This window comes from Stegodyphus dumicola, chromosome 1 (genome assembly GCF_044657685.1).
Source record: "Stegodyphus dumicola isolate Sdum_Otavi_A_Nest chromosome 1, ASM4465768v1".
Taxonomy (NCBI): Eukaryota; Metazoa; Arthropoda; class Arachnida; order Araneae; family Eresidae; genus Stegodyphus; species Stegodyphus dumicola.
This window is the reverse complement of record NC_140768.1, coordinates 94,306,549-94,320,626: the sequence shown is the minus strand read 5'-3', so window position 1 is coordinate 94,320,626 and position 14,078 is coordinate 94,306,549. Positions and strand designations below refer to the sequence as shown.

The 14,078-nt window shown below is 33.2% G+C and overlaps 1 long non-coding RNA gene across 1 annotated transcript in view; it reads left to right on the top strand.

Annotated features, from left to right (window-relative positions):
- The window catches only part of LOC146999152 (uncharacterized), a 102,386-nt gene extending 90,253 nt beyond the window's left edge, over positions 1 to 12,133 (top strand). Inside the window, exon 2 of the long non-coding RNA XR_015041430.1 lies at positions 9,173 to 12,133. This is a non-coding gene — a long non-coding RNA (uncharacterized LOC146999152). The remainder of the gene's footprint in view (positions 1 to 9,172) is intronic.
- Positions 12,134 to 14,078: the final 1,945 nt, after the last annotated feature.

Sequence of the window (14,078 nt, the reverse complement as noted above, 5' to 3'; positions counted from 1 at the left end):
ACCTTTATTTCAACCGAGACTGTTGATTCTTTGTGATAAGATGGGACTTTTGTGACTTTTTTCTTTTAATTTATTATTATTATTATTTTTACAAGGAGAAGTATTAAAGTATGTTAATAAAAATAATAATAATATAATATATAGTTTAGATAAGTTCTGGCAACAGTGAGTGTTGTCGTCATCAGGAGATCGTGCTTCGCGATACTGTCGTTCAAAAAATACCTATAGTTTGTAATTCCAATAAAAAGCACCCTATGTTTGCTCTGCTATTTGTTTTCTCTCTATTTTAAGAAATACATTTTTAGACACAATAACACACCGAATAAATACTAATTCAGAAGTCAAACAACAAAAATCAGCGTTATATTTACAAAATTTTCACAGTCTGTGAAAATTTTGTAAATATAACGCTGATTTTTGTTGTTTGACTTCTGAATTAGTACCTTTTTAGGTTATGCATTTTTTAAGAAATACTTTTTTATAAGTAAGTCGCCCTCAAAATCGGTAGGGTTTTACGCGAGATTTAGGACAATTTAAAGCTGTATTTTCTATAAACTATTTTTGCTTTTGAAGAATAGATGATCTGTATCAGACACCTTTGAAGTCTACGCTATCTAAGGTCTTGCGCTATCTAAGGTTACTTTTTGCTTACATATATGCATGATCATGTATGTACGTAAGTAAAGTATACTAATTTTGTATGAATGATCATATTTGGGTTAATAAATAGAGCAATCATTTTAATCGCTTTACAGATTTCTTATGGTTCACTTAGAAGGTAAGAAATAATTCAGATAATCATGATCAGAGTCCAGGATTGCAGACGCGATTAATCATAGCAAGAACAAAGTGGTAACACACTCTTTGTATTGTAAGGATCATTCGCTGCGTTGAGCAATCGGCTGGTCACTGAATATTATAATTTTTGTCGGAATCTTCAAAAATTCGTATAAGAATTTGGGAAATTTCACCAGTCTTGGCCAATATGGCACCAGAACTACGTTCACTTCTAACCGAAGGCTGTAGGAACATGTACACATCTCAAAGATATATGACCGGTATCGAAAGTGGTCGATGGCAAAGAGACAAGCCCACAGTTATCAGGATTTCTGTTTCTTCTGATTGCTTTTGCGAACATGTAGAGACATTAGGTTATTTTTTTTGTAGAAGCAAGCAAAATGAAAAATGAGTAAATGCCTTCGTCGGGAATCGAAACACGGACCTCTGGAATACCGGCCCAGTGTGCTAACCACTACACCACGCAGGCACGCTAGGAAAGTGGGAGAAATACCTTATAAACATAACTAAAGTCCTGAGTAAGAACAGGGAGTTTACTTAAAAATATGTTCGTGCACGTGTAGAAGATACAACACAAATGGGAAGAATTTAACTACCTTTTATTCTTCACAGTTTACAGCTGTTCCTGCACTTAGGGATACAAAGACCAGTACTTATAGTCTGAAACGTAAATATAAGAACTACAAAATAACGAAATTAAATTAAAACTAAAATCAAATACTTTACAAAGACTAGAAACGTGAAGTTTGGCCTTTTAAACTTTACGTATGTAGTAAGCAGAATACGGTAAACTACATTACGTCTTCAAGTATCAAAGAGAACTAAGTTCTGGCCTTAAAGGCAGACAGCAACTGACCGAAAAGCGCCCGTGAGGTAAGGTAGCGAGAACTCTGTCTCTAACTCCTTCTTGGCTAAAAACCACAACTTAAATACTTAAAAATTTGCAAGCTCAGTTTGCATAACCGAATAACCTCTTTTATTCTGGCCGGAAGTGGAAAATAAGAGAGGAAAGTAAAGTTTTAAAAATAAAATAAACGTTAGTAAAACTTAAAATCCTTACACGGTGTTCATACGTAGGAGGCAGATCGTCACTTTGATATGTCTTACGTTACCTACAATAAATTATACTAGCGCTTATAAGTAGGCCAAATAATAAACAAATAAATACAAATATTTGCAAAAATGTATGACACTGCGTTACAATGTATACAATGTATTTTGTTTTAATTTAATTGCTGCAATCTGTTATTTTAGAATAAACACTTCAAAGCTATTTCTTTCTCTCAAACCACGACTCATAACTATGGCAACGGCTGCTATGAAAATAAAAGGGGTCGAATAGCTTAATTTGTTAAAATCTTCTAATCCTGTGCTGTAATGGCGATACTTTACAATCGTAAATGAAGAGAGGGCCCTTAATGAAGTGCCTATTGTAAAGTAATAAACTACAACACAGTTTGTAACGTAGTATAGTTCACAATATAATTATTATCATTAATTACAGCCAAGCTATATACATAAATAAAGGAAGCAGTGTTTTGTTCCACAAATTTGATGGTGAGTTTCCAGTCAATAAGGCAAGTTAGAGTTTTACAAGACGTTATTACTTGATTTACAATAATGTGTGTCTATGTATGACAATTTTTTCGTCCTCAATAACTTATATCATATTTTAAAAATTGTCTGTTTTCCGTGTTTACATGTTCTACATTTATATAAAGTTCTGATTAGATTTTGGTTAAAATTGGACAACCGGAATTGGTTCTTTACTTGAAGCTCATAACAGCTTTTAATAAAAACTATATTAAAATACCCAGATTTTTTAGTTTTACTATTTAAAATTTTATACCAATTGGAAAACAGTATATTGGATTTGGCTAAAACTCATTACCAATTTATGAGTTTAGAATACTCATAAACTGGAAATGATACTTAATGAAAAGTTCTGAAGAGATTTTCGTAAAAATATATATTTTGATATAATGCAGAACTTCTCAGATTTTGATTTAAAACTCGTACATGATTCCGAAATAATAGATTTTGACTATAAATGATAATATAGAAGTGATACTTTACTTGAAATTCTTATATTTTTAATTTATTTAAATAATTTTTAATTTATTTTTAATTTAAAAAAATTAAAAATAGAGGCAGATATTTAATTATGTTGGTATAAATTAAGAAAAACCAATTTTTACAAATGGACAATTATAGCTAATACATAAAATGTTATTTAAAATTCTGCATTACAAATATTTATGCTTATTGGAACAACAAATTAGATTTTCTTTTCAAATAATTAACCGAAAGTAATGCTTTGTTTGAAGTTACCTGCTATTTAAAGCCTGGAATTAGTGCGAAATCACGTGCTGGCTGCATCGCATTTTTTTTCTTAAACAGTCCTTGACAGACTTCACTAAATGTTCGTAAAAGCCTCCCCACCATGCAGTACGTTCTGCAATAAGTTTCCAGCTTATCTTCTTACAGGCAATAAAATCTTGAAATTTGGAATGCTTTAGTATTTTTGAAAAATGCTTGAATTGTCGGTTTACCTTTTGAAAGGTTTTGGCATTATCCGAGTAAATTGTGTCGCAATGTCCTCGTCTTGATACGAATCATCTAAAAGCCATTAAAAAAATTTCTGTTAACATACTGGAGAATAGCTCTAAATGAAGGGCTCTCGTAATGGCACAGGTGAAAAGAACTATGTATGATTTCTGAGTTCCGATTGCTAATCTAACTCAAATAGGACCCGCGAAATCCATTCCAGAAACAAGAAATGGTGGAATCTGAACTATTCTATCTTTTGGCAGCTGTGTGATCATCTGTTGAGCAGTGTTGTTGTACATTTTCTACAAATAAGACAGTTTTTAAGTATCCTTTTCACAAGCTGTCGACTTTTCGGTATCCAGTAATCTTTTCGAAGGCTGTAACTCAACTATGCATTAACTTGTTATGTTTTCTTTCAATAATCAGTTCCGTAAACGTTGAATTTTGAGGTAAGAGGATAGGATGGTTTTCTTCGGGGCTGAAATCGGACAATTGTAATTTTCCTCCAAGCCGTAAGATTCCTTCCTTTATCGTCTAAAAACGGGGAAAAGGAATATATGGATGACTTCTTAGATATGCTTTTATCAGTTTCTAATGCCGAAATTTTCGAATTATATGTTACTCTTTGAATTCTAAGGATCCAGAGTTTTGATTGATTTAATCAGTTGCCCGACTTTCCTTATTTTTGCAGTTAATAGCTGAGTTATACATTTAATTGAATAATTTGTTTCTACAGTCTGCGCAAAGTGTCATCATTTTTGTTATCTGATGGGAAAGAAGGCGGGGGGAAGGGGAAAAAGAAACTTAATGGGAAGAGTTTGTATAACATAATCTTTCGCAATTCTCCTTTATAAACTTTGGCCACTTAACAACTTTTCGGTTCGTTGCTTAGTAATTTATCTGTTCCACAAACGCGTTAATCGTCGTTCCTATAATTACTACTAGCAGCAGTTTATCACTTTAAGAACTTCCGAGACATTTATTTTTCTTCCTTCAGAGTCGCAAAAATTTCATTCACGAGGTTTTTTGATTAAACGTAAACAGGCAAATTTATTTCTGTGGGTGAATAAGTGAGCTGAATTTTGAAATGCTCTCTGTAACGGCTCAGTAAAAACTGTAATAAATGCGTTTATCTTTAAATGGTTTGGGATTTATTATTCTTGCAAACGATTTCAATCTTTCTGCTATACTACCCACTTGCAGGAAAAGCAACCTAAAGAAAGGAAAACATATATGATGAGTTTAATCAATCCGACTAATGTTATTTCATGGTCCACCTAGTAATTTCTAATAGTTGAAACGAATCTGAATTTATTGTTTTAAATCTCTTCATTTGTTAAATTATAACAGGATGAAAGAAAAATTAAGTATTATCTTATACTTTCCCGAATGATAACACAATGCTGCGTGGAAGATAAGATAATTTAGCATATTTATTTTAAATCTTTGACTTTGTTGATTAAATTCGAAAGGCAAATACTTCGCATGTTGTCAAATGATCAACACATTCTTTTTTATATCTCTGACTTTTCTGGTTAAATTTGATAAGTATTTAAGATATTTTGTCCCTCTTTTCCGCATGCCTTCGCAGTGTAATTGGAAGCATAATTGACATGTATTTGAGAGATCCAGGGTTTGATTCCTGGCGAGGGCAGTGCACACTTTTCACGTCTCCTGCTTCAAAAAAAACCTACTGAGTCTACATCAAATATCTTCGCTTTACCTAGTTGCAACACGAAGCTTTCATATCCCTAAGTTTTTAATCAAAAAGTCCTTAAATTCCCTCGAAACATGAAATAAATTTAAACAAAAATTCGAAATTCAGAAATTTGGGCTTCGAGGTACATATGTTCGGGTGGGGAAGACTATGCGTGTTCAAAATTCGGTTGTTCATTTTTTACTACATCATGCTATCATGCTTTTACCACAATGCAATTAAATTCGAAAGCAAATATATTGCGCTTTGCCGAATAGAAACGCACTTTTTTATATTGCTGAGTTTTCTGATTAAATTTGAAACCTAAATATATCACTCTTTACCGAGAGCTAATACAAAGCTTTCACATCGCGGAATTTTTAATAAAAAATTCCCTAAATTTGTACAAAATATGAAATAAATCAAAAGCAAATTTAAAATCCTGGCTGCATATGTTTGGACGTGGATTCAAAATTTAGTGGCTGTAGGTTCCAAAGTGTTTCTACAGTACGAGGAACGTACTTACCCATCCTTCTTTATTTAATAATAGAGACAAATGTATGAAGCAAATTCTAGTGTGATTCTTCATTACTTACCCAATTTTCATTCTTTGGCAGTTAAAGCAAGTATTTTCCAGCGGTGTAACGCCGTCGCTTGCTAGTGTGCAGCAAGAAGTGAAGGAGGCACTTCTTCACTCTGGATGAAGGAAGATACTCCAGCCTTCGAGTGGGTAAAGCACGTAAACGTAAGCAGATTGACAAAGATTATAATCCCGGCGAAATGATTGGCTGTATAGGCGGTTTTCTCATGCGTAACATAAGCACAAGCTGCTTTCCTTAGAAAGGTTTCTCGGTACTATTCGTTTTCGAGGGCCGTAAAAAATCGCCAAACTATTGTTGATGCCAATGCTGCCAAAAATAATTGCGGCAACCCTAATAATTGCGGCAAGAAAGGAAGTATAACAGTAAATAACTATTTAAGATTGATGTTTTAATTTAGATGAAAGGTTAATTTCATATAATACTTTTTTATTATTATAATAATTTATATGAAAAAGGCTAAACATGACTGAATGGAAGCATAAGAGTAAATAACTATTTCAGATCATTATTATAATTTATATAAAAATTGCTAAACATAACTGAATGGATGCCTGCATCGCTACTTCGCTACCGACTTATCGCTAAAGCATAATTTCATCTCGTTGGTTGTTCAAATGTAATTTTCTATAATGAATGATGCCTTTTCTTTGAAAATATTCTCGGTAAAGTGCAGAATCGCTCACTTATTTGTTTGCCGCTTTGTACAAGGGTAAAAACAATTGGATTTTTGTCAATTTTTTTTTTTTACTTTTTAAGTGAAAGTAGGTCGATATGTACATAGATAAAGTCAAAGGGGTGCACAGTGCCATTTTTGTGCAATTCTAGAATTTTTTTTAAAGTGAAAATAGGTCGATGTGCACATGGATACCGAGTATGTGCAATTCTTAAAAACGCGTCAAGCAGTGGGTGATTCTGCACTTTACCCAACATTTTACTGCCGACTTTTCGTCATGGGCAATTCCCAAATTATTAAATCCATAGGATATCAAAAAAGGATTAAAAATAAAAAAAAAAGGATTTAAAAATTAAACTAGTATTTTAATGGCGTTTTAAGAAATATAGAACTATATAAACGTACGCAATCTGAAATCAGCGCGTACGCTAGATTTGGCGCGCTGTTAAATGGGCGCGGTTGCTAGATTTGGCGCTTTTGCGCATACATTTTCGCTGCAATTTTTTACGGCCCTCGAAACCGAATAGTACCGGTTTCTCCTCCTCCTTCCACCAAAGGTATCATTTTCCTTAAGGAGATAGGATAGATGCGCTTGCTTTGCTGCAATTCACTATTTCCAACCTGTTTCAAGTTATGGCATACCTCACAGGTAAACACACAGTGTTTACCTGTGAGTAAAGAGTATTTACCTTACGGGTTTTAAAGTCATATCAATAAGAATGATATGATTTTGAAAGGAAATGGCAAAGGTGTTTTAAAATGCTATCACTGATTAATATTTATTTGTGTTTAGAATTCTCTGAGAATTCATTATGACTAAACACGTGCTTCAAGAATATTTGATTATTGGTCAACACAATCGTCTTTGCATTTGCTAAGCTCTTACATTCATCAAACGTAACTCAGTACCTCTGATAATTTTTTTTTTTTTTTTTTAAATTTACAGAAACAGAACAAATCTACCCAAAAAAGTGTATTATCATAAGAAGGCCTCCTCTTGACAATGTAAAGGTCTGAAGATAATAATACAGCTTTTTCCACTTTTTTGTATTTTCTGCCTCTATATTTAATTTATATGATACAGAAAATATTATTTTGACTCCATTTTTAGATTTAATCAATTTTTTTTTTTTTTTTTAAATTTTGCGGTATCTCTAAGTTTTAGTTTATGATATATTACTAATTTCTTACTTTTTTTCTTTTGCCCGTTTAGTTTTAACTTAATAGATACTTAAATAATGTTTTTAAGTCTTTAATCATTTTTTAAATTTTGCATTTTTTGTATTTTTATTCGCATTTTTAGTCACCATTACATTCGGTCTGTTATTAAGCCTTCTGGTTATTACTCGTATGAGTTATTCTGATAACTTATTTAAAAACAATCCCTGAACAATAAAGGAATTGAAAATTGTGTAAATTATTACGTCTGTTGTGAGATCGATAGAGGTCTCCTGTTAGAAACAAATCACGTTATTTGTTTTGACTACTCTGATTAGCTTAGTAGCTGAAAGGAACTTAGATACTCCTTGCGAAATCTGTGAATGCTTTCAGGAGACATTTCGGGGAGGAAGACTGGTTCGTAGATATGTCTGTTTATGTAGACGGGGTTTCTAAGCTTTAAGGTAAAAAAGATTTGGTCATTCGGGTCAAAGTAGTGTCAAGAACTCGATAGCAATTTAGTGAGATTTCTGATATGTTTAACCGGCATGACCATCTTCTTCCAAAGACATATAATGCAAAAGATACCGCTGTTTAATTTCAACAATGATATAACATGAATATCAACTGACTTTACGACTGTTCGCAGCCAAAGGTAGAAATTTATGAAAGCAAACTCTGTATAAGACTGGTGATATTTGTTTGTGTACCAGGTAACTTAGGTTTATTTTCCAGTAGGCTTTGTTTCTCCGTACACATCGTTTGAGTTGTTGAAGACGATGTGGTTTATGGCATGATTATAAATGGTATTTCTCTTTACTGATGTATAGGATATAGATTCATCTTGCAAATCAATAATGGCTGTCAAACTCTCTGGGGAGAGCCAGGACACTGTCACCCATCAAAACGGACTAAGATCTTTTGGAGGTGGTGGTTTATTGATATGGACCAGGATAATGTTTGATAGTTGTGAATACTTTAACATTAGCCTGCACGTGCTGTACAAAAGTAATTAAGATGATGTGCGCTATTGTAACAGATTATGTATCCCAATGTCAGGAATTTTCCTATGGGATTTGCTACTAATTTCTTATGAATGGATGGCAAAGTGGGAAAAAGATCCAAAGTTTAATATACTGTATTTGCAGAACTCAGCACTGTTTTGACTAAATAGTGTGCCTTCCAAATTATACGAAAAATATCCCGGATTTTGACAGAAGAAGCAAACTCTTTTGAAACTGAAGAAAAGTTAATGCTAAGTGATGTAGTTTTTTTTTCAAGTATGCTCCAATAACTGCAGTAGATGTCGAGAAAAGCTTCTCAAAACGCAACAACTTACATACTGACAACAGATCATTCACTTTTGAAAACATCAAGAAGCACTTAAAATTTAGTGCAACTGTATTACATTTGTGTAAAGTTGAAAATTCGGGAGAAAAGAAAATTCTAATAACTATTTTGTGTAATCGCTTAAGTTCAATCCATTTTTCAATGTTTTTAATAGTGCCATTTCTTATATTATTATTATTTATTTTTTTAGGTTTTTTTTTTAATATTCTAAAGTCATTTTTCATTTTTAAGGGCATTTTCAATGAATTTTTAAGTCATCTGTATCCTGACCCTGTTTGTAACCATGTATAATCTTGTTATATTTCTTCAGGATGACTGAAATATTTTCTTCTTTCTCTTTTCAAGTATTCTTTGGAATGGGTATTCCTACTGGTTTTGCTCGAGCAACAATGATTGACCTTGAAGAATTCAAACTAATCCTATGAAAAGCTCCTCTGACACGTCTGTTGAAGAGAAAAGATTACTGTCTAAAAATAAAATTGTCTCCTCGTCAAAATGAATCTATCGCTCAGGCATTTGCATTCTATTGTGTTCGGCGTGTTGACACGCGAGAGCCAACATAAAGAAAAGGAGCGATCTCGTAAAGCTCTCATAAATAACGTCGAGGGCATAATGTCCCCGTTGAAAGGGTTGAACAAAGCAGAATTTTCCTGCCAGATATCTGGAAAATAAATAATCGTGAGTTGATTTTCAATCAATGTTAACATTCGGAAGGGACTAGGTTGTGGTAATGGACAAACTGCATTTACTAAGGGCCATATTTGACCACTCTTAAAGTATCGTTTTTTTATGAATATTTTAAGTAATTCCAGTGCTTTAAGAACACAAGCGTAAAACGTTGAAAAATGGGAATACTTTTCAAACTAATGGAATAAGATTTCCTTAGAATCAGGACGTGAGGGATATAAAAACCGCATTAGATGTTTTGTTAAGTATTTTAATGCTTTCTATCAACTCTCAGTTTATCTATCTGCTTATGGATTCACTTCCGCTGACACAACGCCTTTGTCTTTTTATTATTAAACATCATTTCTTAGCAATTATAATGCATAACAATAAATTCGCACAATATTTTAAGTATTGCCATGCATTTTTTAGCTCAAAACGACTATTATTCTTAAACTTCACTTTTTATGCCGAATCACTTTTATTGTCCATTTCGCTTTTCAAAATAACCAACCGCTGGTGTGGCCATCTGACTGTCTTTATTGTTGTCATTCGCTTAGTTTTTTTATGACAGATACAGACCTTTAATAATATGCAGATTAAATTTAAACAAAGATTTAACTATCTAACGCTTAGACAAATAACAACAAAGTAGCGCATGGATGTAAAGCGATTTCGTTTCCGTTCGGTTCGGTGCAATCACCAAAGTGCATGTGCATGAGAAGCTATCAATACGAATACCTTTTTTTTCGAATTATATCTCTTCAAAGAAAGTCCATCATTGTTAAGTCTTTCAGTCCAAAAACTTAGAGTTTACATTTTAAGAGTAGACATCAGTAATGAAAGCGAACAAGACAACTAATAATATTTGGTGGCTACATCCGTTTATTTGCAGTGCCACATATTATTTTATATTCGCTATAAAAGTAATTTGCCGACAATATTTGAAAAGTGATGCGGACAAAAAGTGAGGTGTGAGACTAACGTGTTTCCTCGAAAATAAAACCTAGCACGATTTTTCAGGGTTCTTCTAATATAAGCCGTACTTAAGATCGTCATCTAGACGGACGCCTTATTACCCGGAAGACAGCCCCTTATTGCCCAATGATCAAGTGTAGGCCCAAAACACATGCACATTTGAAAAAAAAAAAAAAAAAGGGGACGAGGTTGTGGCAAATTAGAATCTTCACTAATACATTAACAACGGATGTTTAGAACTTGATTTAATAATAAATTTAAAGGATGATAAATTCTGATGCTGAGATAAAATGAGTGTAAAAAGGAAGATTTATTATGTGGAGTAAAAGAATGGAATTGTGGGAAATAGCAGCTTTCTGCAAAGAGAAGAAGATGGATCTACGATCGAATGGCGATCAGATGGTCCGAAAATGAAGATCAGAGTACGAAACCCTCAGTTAGCAGAATGCCAAGAAGCGTAAGTGTAGATCAGGTTGGCGGCCATTATTTCCTGAAATGGAACACATCATCTGTGAATGTGTTGCTGACAGAAAAGCAAGCATTCAAGTTTTTGGCTGTCCGTAGAGCTAATATTCAAGCTTTTGTCCTTAATAATGCTGTAATGGCACCGTACCTAGACATATCTCCAGACGAACTCTAAGTATCACAACACTGGATGAATAGCTTTTCATAGCGATATAAACTGTGTCTAAGAAGATTAACAAGACTATTTAACTTGAAAGATGCTGAAGTGATTAAACATGACATTCGATTTCTCCAAGTACCAACTTTCGAACATGATTTCTGTGGATGAAACTATAATGTTTATAGGTCAAGGGTCTCACACTAGTATTGAACAGAGATGTGCGTCTGCGATATGCACTCCGTCCACTGGTTACCAAATTGCAGACATTACATGTTTTTTGGCAGTTTGTCTGGAAAAAATAGAATCTCCCCCCCCCCCCCCGCCTCTAATCATCTCTAGGGTCAAAAAAGAGGAAATCGAACGCGTTTGAGGTATCTATGTTCTAGAGACTGAAAACGCTTGCTACACACAAGCAGCAATAAGAAACTGGGTCGATTTATTTCAACTAAATGTTTTGCGAGGTGGTCAAAGAAGTATGCTAGTGTAGGATTTTGCCAGCAGTCACCGTGCTAAAGCCACAAATAAGAACTGTTCAAATAATAATTCCTGCAGGAAAGACTGAATATCTCCAGAGTCCTATTTGAAGACTATTGGCGCATGGAAATCGATGACTTCATTGAAAATAGAATGGAGAGGTTTCAACGAGGAAACTTTGTAAAGCCTAAGCTACAAAAAGTCATTACATGGGTAAAGAATGCATGAGGTAAATTAACGAAGAACTGTGTTGCCAGTGCCCTAACGAGCATGCTACATGGACAAGAAGAGCTCATTCGAGGAGAGCTCATTATGAGAGGTCAATAGTTTTAGAGAAAATGAAGTCGCAAAAAATATTCAGGCCGGTATTCACGATTTAGAGCTTTATGACGATGTTCCAGAAGAAAACGCCTTGGCTGTATTAAAATAAATGATTTTTTTTCATTTTTTAATGTTTGTTGAATGTGAATGCTCATATTTCTTGAACCTGAAGAAATGTTTTTCTTGAATTTAAATAAATGTTAATTATTGTGCATGAAAAATAAACCATTCCCTGAAAATAAGCCCTAGCGTGTCTTTTTCAGCAAAAATTAATATAAAACCAGTTTTTATTTTCTGAAAAACATGGTAATAGCATCTCTGGTGCTAAACGTTTTAAGAATTACTTGCAAAATGCAGAGGAAGCTATTAAGATGTTTCTTTATAAAATACTCGAAAACATATTGTTGTGTATTTACTGAAAGGGATGAGTATCAGTGAATACTAGAAGAAATAACTGCAAAATCTAATTTTGATTTCAAAGCTGAATGTTCTATGTTATATCTGTGCGTAACGTAGACATCATCTATTCAGAAATTTTGTTGATTGAGAGAGAATACAGTAAATTACGTTTTTCTAAATTAATTAAATAATGAAAAAGTTGAAAAATTTTATATAATTACTCAATAACATTTACAAAATTAGCTTTAACAACTCATCTCTAATACAAAAAAGTTGCGGGAATAAGCAACTGACAGTTTCGGCAAATTTAAATAAATTCTAATTATGGTATAATACTCGTAGGACGATAAAACACTGTAAAATTATTGCAAGTGGGAAAAAGAATAATATTGGGATATCTCATAAATAAAACGACTTTTATTATTAAAAATAAAGGTAAAAATTTCTTTTTAATGTAAAATGCTCTCTTTTATCCTCTGATAATTCTTATAATTACGACAGGATTATGTTTCACCAGCTCTCCAAATTTTCCAGGAAGAAACTAGTCTTCTAAGCTCGGAAATTTTCGAACAACCGTTCACACTAACTTACACTTCTTGTTCGATGCCGATTTCCAGTCGTCTTTGCAAAAATAGCTATTAATTGAGATGAATTCGTCAAAAGTTGCGTTATGAATAAGAGAAAGCTTAGATTTCTACCTCCTTTTATAGCAAGTTGATGAAGCTGTTTTATTCCATTCGTCTTGGAGTTTTATTTCATTTGAAAAAGACACATTATTTAAGGGATGATCTGATATACATAGCAGGTGTTATTATTTGATTTTGTGACTGTTAAATGTTAGCAGGCACTGATGCCTCTTAACAAAGAAAATATAAATTACACTTCGGTGATCCAGTTTTTGACAAAAGAAAGCATAACACTGGTAAATATTCACCGATCGCCACACTTGTAGTCTGTCGTGATACTGTACCTCCTTCCTATACCCCCACCGAAAAGTAGATTATCCTGTTTAGACGGAACAGCATCACTCGAAGATGATTCCAGACCAAGCCACAGTGTGGATGTGCTCACTGAAGAAATGTGTTTTGAAGCTGTGTAAAAAGTAAAGGTGAGACAATTTCTCAGATTGCTACGAAAATGGATATCAGTGCTGGATCATTAGGCAAATTCTGAATGAAAAGCTGCGTTTTTATGTGGTTCACGTTACAGCAACGATGATGAATTTCTATTCAAGAATCATATTTATAGCTAAGAATGCTCTTCAAGAATGGTTAGAAGGGTATGACAAAACTTTTCTTTTTACTGGAATTGGATGATTACTAGATAGCTGTTTTAAGTGAATTGAAGTCAACGGCTACTATATAGAAAACTAAGAAAATATATTTTAGGAATTTATCTTGGTACTATTGCATTAAACTTAAAACTTAATGGAAGTTCTTTGGAAAAATAAATAAAAAATAAAGAAACTATTCTTCTATTTTACTAGGATCGCTACTTGATCACGTATCGCTATAAAAGCACGTATCTTTTCCCAATTTAATGTAGTTATTCAGGTTTTATTACATTATTTCTCCCAATGTTTTCAAGTGCAATTAGATTTACTTTAAAGTTTGTTCCACCCACTTACTATTTTCTATAAACATAAAGAAAGAATTCCATTTTGTGATGCACTGTTCGTACGAGCCAAAAAGTGTACCTAATAATTCTGAGTTATTCATCCGAATGATATCAGTTTTTATTTTCCCATCAACCAAGATTGCTACATTTCTTTCTTTTAGATTTTCTTTG